The following is a 20,247-nucleotide window of genomic DNA, read 5'->3' as shown; positions in this document are numbered from 1 at the left end:
TACAACTGTCAAAAGAGGGTCTGCAGTCCTACTACAACACTTGTTACTCCCGTAGTTATATTAGTTCAATGTGGATTCTGAAAAAGTTGATAGATCTTTTGGAGACAATCAGTTGAAGACTATTATCTGAATATAATAGCATTAAAACCTATGAATTTTCAACACTGTGTACTTCTATTCCCCATACTCAGTTAAAATTCCGACATAAAAACATTGTACATCGTTGGTTTTTTTTTCAAAGATGGTACACCTAGATACCAACATATAGTTCTTGGTAGAGATTCCTCCTATTTTGTAAGAAATAATTCCAAATCATCTTCCAAATATACATAGGAAGATGTTTACAAAATGCTGGAATTTTTAATCGACAACATATTTGTCCAGTGTAGTGGACGTGTTTTTTCAACAAACGGTTGGCATTCCAATGGGAACAAATTGTGCTCCTTTACTTGCAATTTTGTCACTCTTATGAGGCTGACTTTATAGCTGATCTGATCCAAAAAAAAAAGAATACCGTTTCGGTTGATCCCTCAGTTTCTGCTATATAGATGACCTATTATCTTTAAAAAATCCTAATTTCGGGAACCTGATACATGGGATCTATTCCAAAGAACTTGAGATAAAGGATACTACAGAGACTGTGAAGTCAGCCTCATATCTTGACTTACACTTAGAAATCGATGGTAAAGGAAAGCTATTAACCTAACTTTACGACACATGTGATGACTTTTCATTCAAAATTGTCAACTTTCCTTTCATCTATGGCAACATCCCTTCAGCACCTGCGTATGGAGTGTTCATATCACAACTCATACGTTATGCCACAGCTTGCCGAAACTACACAGACTTTTTGTATCACGGTAGAAATCTAACATATAGGCTTCTGGAATAGGGTTATGTTGCTACAAGATTGAAGTCATCACTACAGAAGTTTTATGGTCGTCATCATAAACTCGTGGATCGTTATGGTGTACCCATCTGCACCATTCAACGGGTCATAGTTTTCCTTTCCTCGTTCGTCTACCCCGGACTTGACTTATTATGAGCAACTCGGCGGGTGTTTCTAGAAAAGCAGAGGACGCTTACCCTACCGGTTCAGCTGGTCCATGCTGCTAGTTTTTAGTGGAGTGCGAGTTGCTCATTTGCTTCTGTTACTTTGTATGTATGATTTTGGTAACTTTATGTTATTTATTGTGAATGTCTGTTTTCCTTGTCTGGGCTTTGTCCCTGGATTACATTTTTTTATTACTGCTATAACCTTTGTTCCCTTGATTACTCTTTCTTATTGCCATAATAACGCTTTAAGATTTATTGGAAACATGATGATGCGCCCTAGTTGTATAAAAAAGCAAGGGCTGTGGCTGGGAATTGGTCAAATGACAATTTTATAACATGAGGAAGTTGGTTTGTTGGGCGAAAATTGCTAGAAATCAAAATCATTTTGCATCTCAAATTTTACAGTTTTAATATCGTTGGGAATTTTTCAGACCTTTCTATACGTTTACATATCTTTCCTGTATCAATTTGTTCCGATGGAGCAGTGTGGCGAATAGAGTCGTCACACTCTGAAACGTTTATATATATATATATGAGTGTCAATGCTACATCAGTTTTCAACGACCCGATGTAGCAAAAACACTGTCTACTATATATGACAACTATGTTGTCGTACCAGCAGACACAGACAAAAACAACATTGTTTTTGTCTGTCTGCAGAACGCTACATTCAATGTTTATTATCAATTGTGGACATAGAAAATAATAGCAGTAATAAGACCTATACTGCTACAACACTCTCCAAACAAGAGATAATCGAAAACCATTAATCTGTACTATCCTTATTCGGTCACTCTACGAGCTGAAACAATGATTGTGATCTAATGTTTATTTTGTCCTTAAAATCCACAAGAATTCATACAAACAACAATACACAGCTGGATCTGCAAAATGTACCACAAAACCTCTTTCAAAACTTTCAAAATCTATACTCACAACTGTCAAGGAGAGTATCCAGTCCTACCACGACAATTGCAACTCCCTTAATGGTATTGATTCAATGTGAATCTTGAAAAATTCAAATGCTTCTTCAATTCAAGATGAATTTCAGAATACAATAGCATTAAAACCTATGAGTCTTTACACTACTAATACCCATTCTCAGTTAAAATCTCAACCCAAAAACATTATACATCGTTGATACTAAAAAGACGGTACACCTAATGCAGATACTTTGTACTAGGTAGGGATTCCAAAAACGTTGAAGGATACGATTCAAAATCATCTTCCGAATATACCGTAGAAGATATTTTCAAAATGCTGGAATTTTTTATCGACAACATATTTCCCAGTGTTGTAGACGCGTTTTTCAACAAAGAGCCGACATCCCAATCGGAAGAAATTGTGCTCATCTACTCGCTGACCTTTTCCTTCACTGGTTTTATAACTGATTTAATCCAAAAGAAAGAATACCCTTTAGCCTGATCTTTGGATCTCAATTACCGCTATACAGAATTATCGTTAAATAATCCTAGGTTCGTTATGCCAGAGCTTGCTGTATGCAGACGTTTTTTTATCACGCTAGACTTCTTTCAATTAGGCTTATGAAACAGCATTATGTTGCTACAAAATTGAAGGCATCATTACAAAAATTTTATATTCATCACCATGAACTCGAAGATCTATCCATCTGCAGTAGGAGAATCGATTTACTCAACTTGTCATATGTTCCCCCTCTTTTGTCTACCCCGGACTTGACTTTCATGAGCAACTAGTCGGGTGTTTAAAAAAAACAACTATTGGTGCACCTGGTCAATGCTCCCAGTTCATGCTCCCAGTGTTTAGTTGAGTCCGAGTTGCTCATTTATTTTTGTTGCTTTGTTCGTATTATTTTTGTGATTTTATGTTATTTGTTGATGTATGTATCTGTTTTCCTGTATGGTCTTTGTCCCCCTTTTCTTTAGTCTCCACTAGAATCTTGGTTATCTTGATTACTCACTCACAAAAATAGTTTATTGTAATCATTTCTGTATCATACTTTTCCGCTGACTTAATATCTTTAAAATACTTATGAATGCATCTACATCAATTGGCATTCGTGTATTTTCTGTGATAACATGCGAATATTTCCTTAAGATTCTCTAGAAACCCTTTGTACTATACCTTGATGACCCATGGAGTTCATTCTCACTCTATTTTTATAGCTAGAATTCTAAGCGTGACGATATTCTTTGACTGTTTTGTCCACTATCTGTTTATGTTTACTTGATCTTTATCTTTTGCTGCGTGTTTCTATTTTCTTTGCATTCTTGTGTTTACCACGGTTTACTGGTATTTGTTCCAGTTTTATAATGAAACGGTTTTTTTGCTTATTACTGTCTCACTTCGTTACATACAAAAACACTACAACGATTGCAAAATTTCAGAATATATCTTCCATAATTATTTACTTTACCATGATCATTACTATATAATGAGAATATATTTGGTGCATATGTAAAAGAGATAACAACCTAACCGGGATGACAAATGTCATCCATTGGTCTTCAATGAACGACGAGAAAATCCTCATACCACAGGGCTGGCTGCAACTGGCCCCAAAACACCATTATACTCAGGCATAGCGAAAGAGTTGCCCTATATACTCAAGTAACATAAACAAATAAACTAAAGGTGAAAAACATAACAAGACATACAGAGTCCAGAAATTTCTAACTTTGGACAGGCGCAAAAAAAAAAATGCGGTGGGTTTTAAGTACTCTGGCGTGATCACAACCCTGAATATATATGTTAAACAAATGTACAAATTAGAACTATTAGCAATTAACTGATATGCTAGCTACAGACCAATTTAAACCTACAAAAAATTATGTCTCGATCGTATGTAAAATCAATCCCAATTCTTCCCATGCGGGGTTGAGAATCACGGTACTCCATACAATAACGACAAAACCAAAAACTGCTTTTTAAATTTTGTATTTTCCCGCGTTTCGAATAGTATGGCGGGACAATAATGTATAGTCGGTATGCATATAATAGTATTTGGTGTTTTCGATATTTTCTATTGTCCAGTCAGGTTTGGGTACGTCTCCGTAATGGTAATGTGTGTTTGACAAGTATTTCTGTTTCTAGCCGTCGTTCAAACCGGCAGAATGGACGCAAACATCAAAAGAGCAATTCGATACGAAGTTCAGAATGCCGTACTTTCTACCCAAGACAGTTTGTTAGGCAACATGACAAAACTCCTGGATACACGCCTAGAGGTATTTAGAAGAAATATTCACGAAAATCAGAAGGCGCTCTCGGACACACAGAAAGGATGGTGTGTTGTGGATGAGTATGTCTCCAATACACTAGCAGAATATTCTAAAGATGAAAAGAGAATCTGCAATGCACAGACGCGAGCGGACAACAAGTTAATGAAGGAAAAGTAAAGTTGAAGCGTAGAACTGAAACATCTCGCAAATCCGATCCTTTCCCAAAGCCAGGTCAGGAAGGGAATTTAATTCCAGTTAATATCAATGATGTTCTTCCTTCTGAAACCCGTCCAGGTCTATTTTTTTATTGCATGTGTTTCAGGCATTGGGTTAGGAACTGTCTAAAAACAGCTGCTAATCGAAAGAACAGGAAAAGTATTTTTTCCTCTTCACAAGAATATATCAGAAAAATTTATAAAACTAGGTACAAAAATAAATTCGGATGAGTTCGATTGGAATTCACACGACCAGACACCATGTGATTATTTGCAGTCAATGAACAATACAAATACAATGGTAATAGTCAAAACAGGGTTAACGGTAATGGCGTAGGTTATTTAAAAGAATTTATTGAACGGTGGAAAAAGATTCCTGCAATGAGTTTTATTGTAGATGTTATTGAGAACGGATATAATATCCCTTTTAGTGCAATACCTTGTGAAACCGAGTTAAGCAATAATAAATCCACAAGAGAAAACCCAAAATTTGTTGAGGCTGAAATAGAAAAATTGATTAAACAGGTTGTGTAGAAAAGCGTCAAAGAAACCACTCGTTGTTAATCCTCTTACTGTTATAAGGGTTTTAAATTGAGATTAGTGTTAGATGTAGACATATAAACCCCCATGTTGTAATATATAAGCACAAAGACAAAGACGAAAAATTGCTTGAGAAAGGTGATTATATTTTTTCATATGATTCGAGAAGTGCATATCATCACATAAGCATTTTCCCAGAAGATACAAAGTATTTTGCCTTTTGATTTGTCGTCAAGCGGATATATTTTTACAAAAGTAGTGAGAAAGTTAATCGAATTTGGAGAAGCAAAGGTGTAAAGATTATTATGTATCTAAACGATGGTCTAGAAGGTAGAAGGGATTAAGAAAATGCCCTTTATGTTAGTGATATGATCAAGTCATATTCAGAGAAATTTCGATTTTTGCTAGCGCACGAAAAATTTAGAATGGCTAGGTTTGTTTGGAACAAGACGGGAGGTACTTAAAGAATTACTGACCAGATAATTTAAAAACTGTTAAACGTCTTGTTAATGTTCAGTAGTCAGCACAAATACGGCAAGAGATTGTTCTTTGTTAAATTTATTGTTATTATAGTTGGTCAATAATATCTATGCAACCAGTTTTCGGGGACCAAAATGTATCTTAAGTAGAACGAGCTGGAGAGCTCAAGTATTAGTTAGTGCTGAAGCATTTTTAGAATTGTGAGTTCTGAGAACCACAGGGTAAAAGTTAAAACCCCAAGATTTCCATGTTTTTAGTGATGCTTGACTCAGTGTTTGGTGGTTATGTGACCATGGGTTTAGGAGACGAACCATCAGAGATGTAAGGCATGTGGTCTTTGTGAGAGAAAGTCGTAAGTTCGACATGGAGAGAACGAAGCAATTCGGCGAATACTTCTGAATTTCGAAGATAATCTCGGTAGCAAAATTGTTCGAGTTTTTACCGATAACATGAATATAACGTATGTTTTGAATATTGGTAGCAGAAAAATAGGTCTTCACAAAATAATCATGCTTATACACGAATTTTGTGGCAGGAAAGTGATTAATTTAGGCGTAGCATGGTTACCACGTCAATCAAACAAACATGCTGATGCATTGAGCAGAACGTTTGATTGTAACGATTGGGGAATACATGATGAAATATTTCAATACTTGAATAGTATTTTCGGTCTTCATGATGTGGTCAGATTCGCACACGATTACACTGCCAAATGTACTTTATTTAATTCCAAGTTTTGGTGCCCATAGGTGTAGATACGTTCAGTTTGCAGTGGACTGGACATACCAATTGGTTAGTCCGTCCCTCTTGTTTAATTCCAAAGGTGGTAAAAAATTAGCGTCAAGAACATTGTTATGGTACACTTGTCATTCCCGAGTGGAAACCGGCACCATTTTGGCCTATGATCGTAGACAGATATGACAAATTTCTCGATTTTATTGTAGATTACATCTTAATGGTATCAACTTGACAAAACCGGGTAGAGGACAGTCTTGAAATTTAGATTGTTAGCGATTATAATCCGATTTTGATTCTTTGATACTAATTCTGTTTATTTCATTAACAAGGGTCAAACTAAACTGCACAGTAGAAGTGGCATGCCAGAGTAGTGGTGTTAAAGAAAACAGTTATTTATTTCAACTCTATCCGAAGATGGGTAAATTATTAATTAACTCTAGGAGCGATAATACTGTGAAATCCTATTTTAATTCTTTCAAATGATGGGAGCTATTCAATACTGCACAAGGTCATAATGTAATGCCAGCTGAGTCTGTATATGTAGCACTATATTTGACTCACTTATTGAACAATGGTTCCACTTTTCATCATGCCGTATACAACGAAATTTATGGCATAAAGTGGGCGCATGAAATCAACGGACTCAAAGACCCCACAATAAACATTTTCATAACTTCAATACGCGAATCCAAAAGGGTTGCACCAAAGAAAATTGACAAAAAATGTACCAACTACAACTGAACATGAAATAAATTTCCCAGATATTCTCGTAGTTACTAGGGTTTTCTCAGATATGACGAGGTCAGTTCTCTACGTCTTTCAGATGTTAAGGTTAAGGAATCACACTTGGTCTTAAATATTCAGAAGAGTAAAACTGATCAATACAGACAGAAGTCAAAATTTCTTATTTTATAAGGTCGCACAGTCGCTTGCCCATATAACATGTATTAAAGATATATAAAATTTGCCGGTTTTGAAGTGAGATGATTTCAGAATTTTATTTGTTTAGAACTGTTTATGGATCAGGCACAACATCCAAGCTTATAAATAAGAATGAAAAAGCTGAGTTACACGGAGCTTTGAGAGTCAATTGTTAAGAGAGTGAAAATGGTTTGCCCTGAGTCCAACACTAGCTTTCATTCATTTTGATCAGGTGGAGCAACAGCCGCAGCTAATTTTGACGAGAGCGATAGGTGTTTGCAGAAACATGGTAGGTGGACGTCAGACGCTTGTAAAGACGGTTATATAGTAGATTCCATAGAAAAACGTATGAAAATACCAAATGCTTCGGGTTTGTAACAAAACGTCCTTTCTTTGTTAATCCAACACGTACGACGGGCTGTTGGCAAATTTACAATTTGTGTTGGTTTTTATTACTTGCCATGAAGGACTTGTTGCGATGTAAATGTACATCATTTGCATTTTGTCAATGTTTTGAGTGTGCCATTTGTTGCTTGTAATGCAGGTACCGAAGAGATGTTGCCACAGATGAAATGAAAGTTGACAATTTTGAATGAAAAGTCATCACGTTTGTTGTAAAGTTTGGTCAATAGTTTTCCTTTACCATCCATTTCTAAGTGTAGGTCAAGATATGAGGCTAATACATGGAAGATAACGTAAATTTATAGAAGGGTCTGAAAATTCCCAACGATGTTAGAACTGTCAAATTTGCGAAGCAAATTTTTGGTCGTTTCCTCCGCGGTACCATACATCGTGTACTATGTTACAGCCCTAGATTAATCCTACGAAGAGGAATGACCCGGCCAGTGAAAGCTATATTTTTATATAGCCTTGCTGGACGAGTGGTCTAGGGCGCTGGACGTAGTGCAGACAGTGTTGCCATAGATGTCACAGCAGTACGAGTTCGAGTCCCGCGGAGGGAACCACCAAAAATTTGCTTCGCAAATTTGACAGTTTTAACATCGTTAGGAGTTTTTCAGACCCTTCTATAACATGTATAAGCTTACATTATCTTCCCTGTGTCAATTTGATCCGATGGAGCAGTGTAGCGAATAGGGTCGTCACATTCTGAGACGTTGTATAACATTGATCTGTGTGACATGCATCATTAATTTGATCCTCTATCCTACATAATAACAACTAGATGAACTGTCCTGTACTACCATACATCGTGTACAAAGTTACTGCCCTACTCACGCAAAATTATTTCACATGATTTTCACACGAATTTCACATGATTTTCACCTGAATTGAGCAAATAAACTAAGTGACAGAGTACACGTGAATTCATGTGAATTGAGACTTCACGTGAAATTCACACGAAATGTTCACATGAAATTCGTGTTTAGTGAATTTCACATGAATATCATGTGGAGCTCGATTAACATGAATTTCACATGAAAAATATTTGCCTGTGTAGATTAATCCTACGAGGAGGAATGACCCGGCCAGCAAAAGCTATATTTTTATATAGACTTGCTGGCCGAGTGGTCTAGGGCGTTGGACTAAGTGCAGGCGGTGTTGCCATAGATGTCAGAGCGGTACGAATTTCAGTCCGCAGAGGGAACGACCAAAAATTTGCTTCGCAAATTTGAGAGTTCTAACATCGTTGGGAATTTTTCAGACCCTTCTATATATGTATAAATATGGTTAAATGTACATTGAATATTTCGGATAATTGATATCCTTCTTCAGCATAAAACTAATAAAGTTCAAGATCAAAATAGATTCAGAAGCTGAATCACGTACGCTTTGGGTGATTGTACCTTTATCAAAGGCATACATAAACAAATGATAAGGAACCTAAATGAAAATAACAAAGGTGGGCTTTTTACCTACCACGGACTTGACTTTTTATGAGCAACTCGGCGGGTGTTTCTAGAAAAGCACAGGATGGTTACCCTACCGATGCATCTGGTCCATGCTCCCAGTTTCTAGTGGAGTCCGAGTTGCTCATTTGCTTTTGTTACTTTGTTTGTATGATTTTAGTTACTTTATGTTCTTTGTTGTGTATGTCTGTTTTCCATGATGTCTCGTCTTTGTCCCTGGATAACATTCTTTTGATTACCACTATAACCTTGGTTCCCTTGATTGCTCTTATAAAAATTAAAAATAAAAATTAATTATGCAAAACATTTAAAAAAAAATCGTCAAAATATAGTACGTCGGCGTATTGATGTATAGCATGTAGTGCTGTACCAGCCTTAGACCAAGACCTCAAAATGGATTATTTTTTTCTCGTGTATTCCATCTGTAGAAGTTGTTTGCAATTTTTCATCCAAAAGATTTTCCGAGATATTTTTTTACATTTTGACCAGTTTTTATTATGTTCAAATGGCAAATTCCTTTCCAGTGCAGTAGCTTTTAAACGTTTTGGTGTGCAGTATCTGGGTACAGGTCTTACATCTTTTATCCCCACATGGTCTACACTGGCCCGTTGTATTTTGTTTGGGCTAAGATGAAATCTCTGCTCTTACTAGGGCTTCTCTTAGGCTCCTAGGTCTACGGAATGCCTGGCTGTATGGTATGCTTTTAGTACGATGTTTTGGATGACAACTATTTGGCGATAAATATTAATGACTATCAGTTGGTTTGCTGTGAACATTTAATAACATTTCCCCGTCTTTTACAAACGTAGTAGTATCCACAAATGTGATTTTAGTGAGGGAAATTTCATGGGTGAATTTGATTGATATGTGAACCTTGCTGGCATGTGTGATACAATTGTCTAAATTTTGTTTAGACTTAATCCATTTCACGTCAACATCATCGATAAATCGAAACCAAGAGAGGGGTTTCGATAAAGACGATGAAATTAAATTTATCTAATTTACCCATGAAAATGTTAGCATACGAAGGAGACATTTTCGTTCCCATACCTGTACCGTTGATTTGGAGGTAGTGTGCGTCGTTGAAAGTGAGGTTGTTAAACTTCAAAATTGAAGTGAATAAATTTACTAGGCAGTCAGTAGGGGGGGGGGTCCAACAAAGGATTCATTGATTCCATTTTCCTCGGATAGTAGGTGGTGTCATTTAAATATGACGGGAGCTTTTGAAGAAGGGGTGGGAGATGGTAATCAACAAATTCAGAAATTGTTTCGGTTGGTGACTATTAGCAGAAACTATGGGCCGTCCAGGAACACCTTTTTTGTGAATTTTAGGCAGAAGGTAAACACATCCAGGTCTTGGATCCTCTGGTTTTAGGTATTCTAACTGCTCTTCAGTAATGTGTCGTCCTTGCACATTTTGTCCAATTCTGAAGTGATTGTTTCACTACAAGATTTAGTAGGGTCGCTGGGTAACTTTTTATAAAATCTTTCATCAGAAAGTTGACGCCTTGCTTCTGAGATGTAGTTATTTTTATCCATGACTACTATGGCAATGCCTTTGTCTGCTGGTTTTATAACTATATCATCACGGATTGTCAACGACTGTATTGCTTTTTTCTCATCGGGCGTGATGTTACAAGATGTTGAAGAAAGATGGAATGTAGTTGTTGGATAAGTGTTTGACATCTGATTTTATGTTGTCAATAACAGTTTCTAGCGTGCCACATTTATTCGGTTTAGGAGCCCATGGATTTGTCTTTTTGAATATTTGGGTGTATAGATCATTTTCTTCATGGCCGGAGTCAGAATTGTCAGGGTCAATATCCTGGACTTCATGTTTGTTAGCAAAATGTTATTTGAGCCTGAGGAATCTAGCAAATTTGTCTAGGTCATCTTCAAGTTAAACTTCATCTATATTGTTAGGAGTAGGACAGAAATTCAAATCTTTATATAAAACCCTGGTTTCAGTTTCAGATGAGAGGTTCACAATTGTGGTGGAAATTCGTTTCAAGTTTTTCTGTTAAATCTGCGTTTACCGGACTTTTTAGACGTAGTTTTGTACTGTGACAAAATATCATGTACTTCTGCATTGTCCGAGGTGTTTACACCGTCTTGTGTCAATGTGTGAAGTTGTTTACTTCTTAATTTCTTGGATTGAATAGCTCGGATGTCGACTAATCGTCTTTGAATATTACAAAGTTCAAGATCAGAAAAAAAAAGAACAATCATTTTTCAGTAAATTTTGGTGAGATATGTTGAAATAGGCTAGTTGATGCTTAGCTTCTTGATATAATAAATCCATCGGACTCAAAGAACCATTAAAAAGAATGTGATTCCATCTGTGATGAAATTTATTGGATTTGTCTCCAGTGGTAAGGAGGGAAGCATTAAGTTTTAGGCCTTTAGGAATAATTCCTTGATGTAAATATGTTTCTAAATCTGATATATGATCTTCAGCTTTGATACTTTTCAGAGTCAGAGCTGTAAATTTGTTAAAATAATATTGTAATTGCATATATATACATATATAACGTACGATGTTAGAACTGTCAAATTGATGGTCGTCCCTCCGCGGGACTCGAAATCGTACTGCTCTGACATCTGTGGCAACACCGCCTGGGAATTTTTTTAAGACTCTTCTTTACTTTCATAATCTGCTTTGCTCCGAGTCATTACATTCTGACGTTATACAATATTGATATGTTGTGACATGTATCGTTAATTTGATCCTCTATCCTACATAATTTGATCCTCTTTCCTCCATAATAACACCTAGATGAACTGTCCCGTACTACCATACATCGTGCACTAAGTTACAGCCCTAAATTAATCCTACGAGGAGGAATGACCCGGTCAGCCAGCGAAAGCTATATTTTGATATTTTGCAAAGCAAATTGTTTTGTCGTTCCCTCTGCGGGAACAAGTAACTTCTTAGGAAGACTTGACGTTCCATGGATTACATTCTTTTGATTACTCTTTCACAAAAATCGTGACTTTTTGAGTCAGTGGGGTACACATACAGGCTTGTACTCAAATAGAATCCGAGAATATTTTTGGTAAAACTAATGTTTTAATGGGAGGTAGAAAGGTACCAGAAAATCATCATAAAAATGGTGAGTGGAGGGAGCTGTTCATGGATATATATTGGGAGGGGGTATTAATGGAAATATTTTACACTTATTTCGGTGATTAGCCAAGTATGTATAACCTTTTGGTGAATTGATTTTATCAAATTTATCAGTTTTAGTTTCAACAAAGGTAAGAATATCATGACTTTTAATCATGTTTATCAAATCAGGATTAAAGTTCTTTGATATCGTCCGCTATGCAATTGAGTACGTAAAATTCAGTTTAAAAAACAGTACTTTTTCAGGATCTAACACATTCATAACTCTGCAGTATGTTTACTTTCATACTCTATGATGATAAAAAAAGTCTATTTGCAAATGTGGAAAAAGTGACACACACACACACACACATATATATATATATATATATATATATATATAAGGGTCTGAAAAATTCCCAACGATGTTAGAACTGTCAAATTTGAGAATCAAATTTTTGAATTTTTTGTCGTTCCCTCTGCGGGACTCGAAGTCGTACCGTTGTGACATCTATGGCAACACCGCCTGCACAAAGTCCAGCGCCCTAGACCACTCGGCCAGCTAGGCTATATAAAAATATAGCTTTCGCTGGCCGGGTCATTCCTCCTCGTAGGATTAATCTAGGGCTGTACCTTAGTACACCGTGTATGGTAGTACGGGACAGTTCATCTAGGTGTTATTATGTAGGATAGAGGATCAAATTAATGATGTATGTCACAACAAATCAATATTATATAAACGTCTCAGAATGTGACGACTCTTTTCGCTACACTGCTCCATCGGATCAAATTGATACAGGGAAGATATGTCACAACAAATCAATATTGTATAAACGTCTCAGAATGTGACTACTCTATTTGCTACACTGCTCCATCGGATCAAATTGATACAGGGAAGATATGTAAACGTATAGAAAGGTCTGAAAGATACGAGTTCGAGTCCCGCAGAGGGAATGACCAAATTTGCTTCGCAAATTTGACAGTTCTAACATCGTTGCGAATTTTTCAGACCTTTTATACGTTTACATATCTTCCCTGTATCAATTTGATCCATTGGAGCAGTGTAGCGAATAGAGTTGTCACATTCTGAGACGTTTATATAATATTGACTTGTTGTGACATGCATCATTAATTTGATCCTCTATCCTGAGTTTTGAGCTACCAGAATAACAGCCCTATATTGTGTTCATTTTCCTATTGGATGTTTTGTTATTACTGACCCTTTTATCTTACATATATTTGTATTCAGGCCCATAATTGCAGTATCCTCTTCTTTGAAATTGAAAGCATGGTATGTAACTTGCATTTCGTATAAAATGTTTCTGTTTCTGGTATGTTGATTCCAACTTTGTTCGAATGAGTGTTGCTTTTTTTGGATATGGATTTTTACGATATTTCCTAATCTTTTATGAACAGAACTTAACATAACATAGAGCTGTTGGTATACGGAATCATCTTTAATCATATTTTCTTTGCGTTCATTTTTGCGGTGACATCCAGTGATTAAGACAGTTTAGTGTCTTCTTTGCGTACACATACTTTGCAATCATAAGTTTCAGGTGATCCTCTTGAGTGTTTTGCATTAATGTTTTAAAGTGTCAATCTTCCTTGTAACCTATCAAATACTGAAATAGATTCTGCATTTATTTTCCAAATTTCAGACTTTTTTCTCCAGTTCAGTCACCTTATATATATTTTTTAGATTGTTCTTTTATGTTCAATTCTTTATTTTTAATTTCTTTTTTCAAATCAGTAATGGTTTTATCCCACTATCGACTGTCTTCTGTTGATTTTTTCTAGTTTAGATTTTATGAAGTCCAATTCGTTTTGTTAATTCATCAATATAAGTGTCACGAGAAAATTGTTTAAACCATTTGCTAACGTAGCAGCCCAATCGATTGTACCAATATCCCCCGAATCGTCTTGTTCTGTACCATTTCCATTGTATGCACTTTCATATATAAAGCTGATCGTGTAAGCTAATCTAATATCCTCTGTCCTTCCTCCGCTTCGCGACCGACGTGTATCCATTCAACCTGTAGTACGTTCCTGTGTGAAATTGTTATATTCTCAAACATCACAACTTTTTCTGGTTCAAATATCACTTGTTTCCTTTCATTCGAAGTTTCCATGACGTGAAGTGAGGTCGTTGGCCCGCAAAAGTATAGGTTATAAAGGTCAAAATCCGTGCAGATGTTCCGAAGAGACCAAGAGACTGAGAGTATTGGTAAGGTTGTATCTATTTTAGCTCTCCTAACAGGCCACGTGAGATTTTTCCATCACTTTTTGTCCGTCGTCCGTCCGTTCAGAATAACATAAAATCTTCTCTAAAACCGCATCTTATCCATTTTCATTAATATTTGCTTAACTTCAAAATACAATATTTTTGTGTTTTATATTTCCAGATATGCAAGACAACATATTCGGTGTAAACGCCGCATGTACCAACTGTATATACTCGGCGTCACATAAATAACATACTGTTAAAATTTGAATAAAAATATTTTCTACGACTTTATTGACACCTACCGTCGTTTAAATTGTCTTAAATGACTTGCTCATTCGTTTAGCCAAATGGCTTCTCCCTAAACATTGAATCGTTAAATTACGGTCAGATTTTAATTCTCGGTGCCAATATTTACATTGTAAAATGTCGGCCATGTTTACAGTGATCGGGTTGCTAGGAGATGTTGTTAACGTTTAAATGGTTTGTCCAAAAACCGAAGAACCCAGAATGCATTTCGGCGTTATTTCGGATATCTCGGATTTATTTTACGCGAACAACGTACAATACCGAGAAGTTGATCAAGCAGACGATTGTCACCGGAGTTCGACGGGAACTTACGAACTTCATTTGTAAACAAATCGTCCCGTAGAAACCAACATGGCGGATATTAGTATGATATTTTCCCGTAAGGATTTGTTACGCATGATTTAAGCTAATAAGCGACTTGTTTAGGGAGAAGCCGTTTGGCTAAACGAATGAGCAAGTCATTTAAGACAATTCAAACGACGGTAGGTGTCAATAAAGTCGTAGAAAATATTTTTATTCAAATTGTAACAGTATGTTATTTATGTGACGCCGAGTATAGATAATCCAGGTTTATGTTTTGACAGTCTATGACAGTGGCCGATATTAAAGCATTAAAAATTACTGGTCTAAAAATACAAAAGTCAAGTAACAGCCTGGTTTTCGAAAGTTCTGTCTAGGAACAGATTTCAACTCTTATTACGATGCTTTCATTTGGTAAATTACAAAGCTGTTCCACAACACAACAGTAAGTTTCACGATCCGTCTGTATGGTTTAAACCAGTCATTGACCATGCGAATATTATATTAAAAAATATATAACTCCAGGGCGGGAACTTTCTTTAAACGAATCCCTGATCGAAACAAAAGCAAAAACAGACACAATATTATACTTCATACAAAAATTATTTCAAAAAGTTATTTTAATCTTCTCCCTGCACCTTACTTACCCCGTCCCACTGAACAGTGATTGCTGGATCGATATATCAACCCGACGCCAGCGATAGATCACACGATTTATCACCCTCGCTAAGATATATCACCTTCGACGTCACGATATATTACACTCTCGTATTCAGTATAATATAACACATAATGCCTGTAGTAGAGGGTTTAATGCATCGCATCACACTCCGTAAATATATCACCCTCGACTTCGTCTCGTGTGATATATTTACCTCGTGTCAAACTACATCGTAACACCCTCTACTACAAGCAATATGTGTGTAATATATACCTAGTAAAAGCAGCAAGTACGGCATAAAGCCATTGAAGTTAGTAGAGGCGGCATCGGGATACATCATTCCAGTTCTTCCTCTTAAGGGCAGGAGATATGGTCCGTTTCCAAACGGAGAACAGCAAGGTAGTTATGTAGTTTAAACTTAAATGAGGAATGCCGAACTCTCAGGGAAATGGTACCACATATTTTGTGATAACTTTTTTTACGTCAATCCAACTTGCGATGCGTTTGTTCCTGCCTAATACAAACATCACAGGAACTATCCGAAAAAATGGCATTTTCCTCAAATGACCAAGGCACGAATGAGTCGGCGATTGCTAATCATAAACACTTTCTATCAATTCAGCTTAAAGGCGAATTCTTATCAATAATTACTTCCACTCTTCTATTGTAAATATTGTTTTGATTTGTTGATGTTTCTACACGTTAACAAAATACAAAAATAATGAATATTTGTCAACCATTAGACGAGGAACTTCATTCGAAGAACATGGATTGAATTGATAACGATATACTGACCTGAAATAAAAACTGTTCTGTGGGCTTGTCCAGTATGATAAATGTAATACTTAAAATTTCCTGTTATGATGTAAAATATTTCAATGAATTTCGGATGAGACGAATTTGATTGATCAATCTAACATCCAATGTTCTCACTTATACCTCTCAATGTAGATCATTTTATTTCGAAACTAACATGATTCATTTCATACTCCTTTTGGAACAATAAAGCATACTGCGATTTACGTATAATACTTACTGCTTGATGTTACTCCATCTGAATATAGAATTACGATGGGGATCAAGTTTTGGTATATGCTTAAAAACTGTTTTTCCTCTATTCAAATGATACCGTATTAACGGCTGATTCAATTAAAAAACCGTCTCTATTGGGATATCTGGAAACTAAAAGTAAATGATGATAAAACAAGTGTTGGTATTAGGCATTGGCTATCTCTCAAATGATTGGAACATCTATTCTTTATCTGTTGTGACGATTACCCGAAAAAAATAATGATCAGGACTGACAAATTATTTGATAAAAACATAAGTAAATGAGTTTATGTGCGGTATGGGGAACGAATTTGAAAGATTGCGCATCAAACGTTTAAAGGGATTTTGTTTAAGTTGGATAACTATTGCCGTTAACCGATTTGACGGTTAGTATATAAGGAAAATACACGGGTTTTTAGTTATCGAGGACTGGGAAGTCACCACACAATCGCAAATAATATATATATAAAGGTCTGAAAAATTTCCAACGATGTTAGAACTGTCAAATTTGCGATGTAAATTATTGGTCGTTCCCATTCGCTAGCCGGGTCATTCCTCCTCGTAGGATTAATCTAGGGCTGTAACTTAGTACACGATGTATGGTAGTACGGGACAGTTTATTTAGATGGTATTATGTAGGTTAGAGGATCAAATTAATGATGCATGTCACTACAAATAAATATTACGTCTTAAAATGCGACGACTCTACTCGCTACACTGCTCCATCGGATCAAATTGATATAGGCAAGATATGTAAACGTATAGAAAGGTCTGAAAATTCCCAACGATGTACATCTATGTGTACTAAGTTACAGCCCTAGATTAATCCTACGAGAAGGAATGACTCGGCCAGCGAGAGCTATATTTTTATATAGCCTAGCTAGCCGAGTGGTCTAGGGCGTTGGACTTTGTACAGGCGGTGTTGGCATAGATGTCTTAGCGGTACGAGTTCGAGTCCCGCGGAGGGAACGACCACAAATTTGCATCGCAAATTTGACAGTTCTAACATCGTTGGGAATTTTTCAGACCTTTCTATACGTTTACATATCTTCCCTGTATCAATTTGATCCAATGGAGCAGTGTAGCGAATAGAGTCGTCACATTCTGAGACGTTTGTATATATATATATATATATATATATATATATATTTGTATTTTTCATGGACTTCATTTTTGTAGTTTGATGAAACACAAAACAAAGTTTTTAGCACAAAAATACTTTATGTTTGGTTAAACAAAGTGCATTAAAACACAAATGTAAATCGTATGGTATTTTATATCATATGTTTTATGCTTTTTAATTCACGAAACATATATTTCCATGTCAGTCCTAAACATATGTTTGCATATGTATTAAAGATTTGAAAAATATGTTGCATTTTTCCCTAATAAGAGTTCAACCGACAAAGCTAAAAAAGCAATGTATGAAGTACCAAAAAAAAAAAAATAATAAAAAAAAATAAATAAATAAAATAAAATAAAAAATAAAGCATGCCCTAAATATAAAGCTACAATAATGCTTTTATCTAAATGGTAAAATCATTTTTTTTTAAATGGTCGTGGGATCTGGGGTTTTCGAAAATCGATATTTTGATAAAATTTTGTAATATATTTTTTAAATCAAATCTTCTTCTCCTATTTTATTATCTATGGTGAACTTGGTATATACTTGAACCCAATTTAAATACAAAGACTTCTGACCCGCAAGCATTTCAAGGATCATTATTCTGATACGAACTTGTGAGAAGTTTAGCTCTTATCTGAATTTAGTAAAAAAAATTCTTTAATGAATGTGGCTATCTAAATATTTTGGTAACAGAATTGTTTTTAAAAATGGTATGCAATCAAATAGAGATAGATAAACCAAACAATTGGTTGTCGACACTGGTTGTTTCGCCAAACAGATTAAGCAATATAATTTTCAAAATAAACGGACTGCTAGTATTTTACTCATACTTAATGTTTTGGCTTAAGTCACAACATTATCAACATTACAGATAATTGACATCTGTTGATATCAAATTTATTGGTTACATGAATCTACAAAGTAAGTAGTATTGGTACAGTTTATTCAGTAACTGGACACCACTTCTTATATATGACGTTAAATAGAATAAGACACTTCTTTGGCCTTTTCAATCAATTTAATTTTGGGACTGTGATTCCTTCAAATGACTTCAACTCATATAGTTCACTTCTTTTTGTTGACTGTGGGATCCAACGAGATTTTATAATTTATCTGATTATATTTTGAGTAACCAGGCATTGTCCAATATACAGAAGTTGGATTTTAGGTCTCAGCCCTTTTTTCTTAATTTTGTTTAGTTAGCAAATGTGGTCTATCTCTGAATTTATTTATATGAAACCATGTTGGGAAGGATTTGCTTTTCCAAAAATGAACATGAAATATTTAGGTTCTCTCATTGATAACGGGAATCTGTTACAATTAAATTAATGACCCTATAACACAACAAATATTATACGTACAGAGGAAAGGAAGATAACTCCATTTCAAAAAACGAACATATTCTGTCCACCTGTACAATATTGTTAGAATAACAAAAATATGTTTTCATGTATTTGTATGTCTCTAAGACTCAATATATTTGCGTCTACATGTATGAATTATAATTATTTATGTTTGACATAAATCTCATATCAATAATACTGTGTAAATTCTGATATAAGGCTTTCCTGTACAGATCTCTTATACTCTATTAATTGTATGCAACATGTAAGTTTTAATGTAACAGCACTTATAAACACCAAAAACATTGAGATCATCATTAGATTAACATATCATTTAACTTATTAAAAGTTAACCATCTAATCGATTATTTATTTCCTATTTATCTATAAGAAATTACATTCATTCAAGAGTTGTCTCTTTTGAAACCTTTGGTTTTAGGGACCGGTCAAAATTTACCGCCACATAGCACCAGTGCAAAAAAAAAACAAAAAAAAAAAAAAAAACAAACAAACAAACAAAAAATTAAGAGCCTAAGTTGCAAACCTATGGCTATCTGACTTGAAAAAAATGATGTCCTATGTCAACTTGGTAAGAAAAAAAGTCCTATCATGGTTTTCTTGTAAAGTTTTTATTTGAAAATATTATATTAAAACATACATTGTATTAAAGATCTCACAAATGAGGTAATGATATAAAGCTATTTCTATTTAAATACATATAGTTATTCCAGTTACAATGGATTATGTTAAATAGTTGTGTTTTCTACTGCATTTATATGTTGTAGACTATTTTTGATATAATAAATTGTTTTTTTTTAAAGTTAATAAAAAAAATAGTTCTAAGTATTTGTTCGTAAAAAAAACTGTGCCCCATGGATATTATCAGTAAAAACAGTGGTGTCCCAACAAAAGCATTACATCAAAAAAGTCTACTGCTGTTTGCACTGGTCCTATGTGGCGATAAATTTTGATCGGTCCCTAATAGCTCAATTATTAACTATTCTAAATATTTATAATCTTTTATCTCTTTTAGTCTCTTTTAAATGGTTTTAAATAAATTTTACCCATTCACTCAGTTCATTTTCATACTGCAAATTCATTCTCAAATTCAAA

General features: G+C 35.1%; 1 protein-coding gene and 1 pseudogene across 4 annotated transcripts in view; one reads left to right on the top strand and one right to left on the bottom strand.

Moving 5' to 3' along the window:
* The window catches only part of LOC148608609 (uncharacterized), a 35,452-nt gene extending 18,998 nt beyond the window's left edge, over positions 1 to 16,454 (bottom strand). Inside the window, exon 1 of one of the 4 annotated variants that reach the window (XM_088545471.1) lies at positions 16,411 to 16,454. The gene's annotated coding sequence lies outside the window, so the exon portion shown is untranslated. The other 3 variants (XM_088545472.1, XM_088545473.1, XM_088545470.1) reach the window with 3 other exon arrangements.
* On the top strand, positions 6,533 to 7,525 carry LOC148608610 (uncharacterized; annotated as a pseudogene).
* Positions 16,455 to 20,247: the final 3,793 nt, after the last annotated feature.

This window comes from Perna viridis, chromosome 9 (assembly GCF_037379345.1).
Source record: "Perna viridis isolate PV_CMFRI_1.1 ecotype Kerala chromosome 9, ASM3737934v1, whole genome shotgun sequence".
Classification (NCBI taxonomy): Eukaryota; Metazoa; Mollusca; class Bivalvia; order Mytilida; family Mytilidae; genus Perna; species Perna viridis.
Note: the sequence above shows the minus strand (reverse complement) of the source record. Positions and strands in the feature narration are given on the sequence as shown.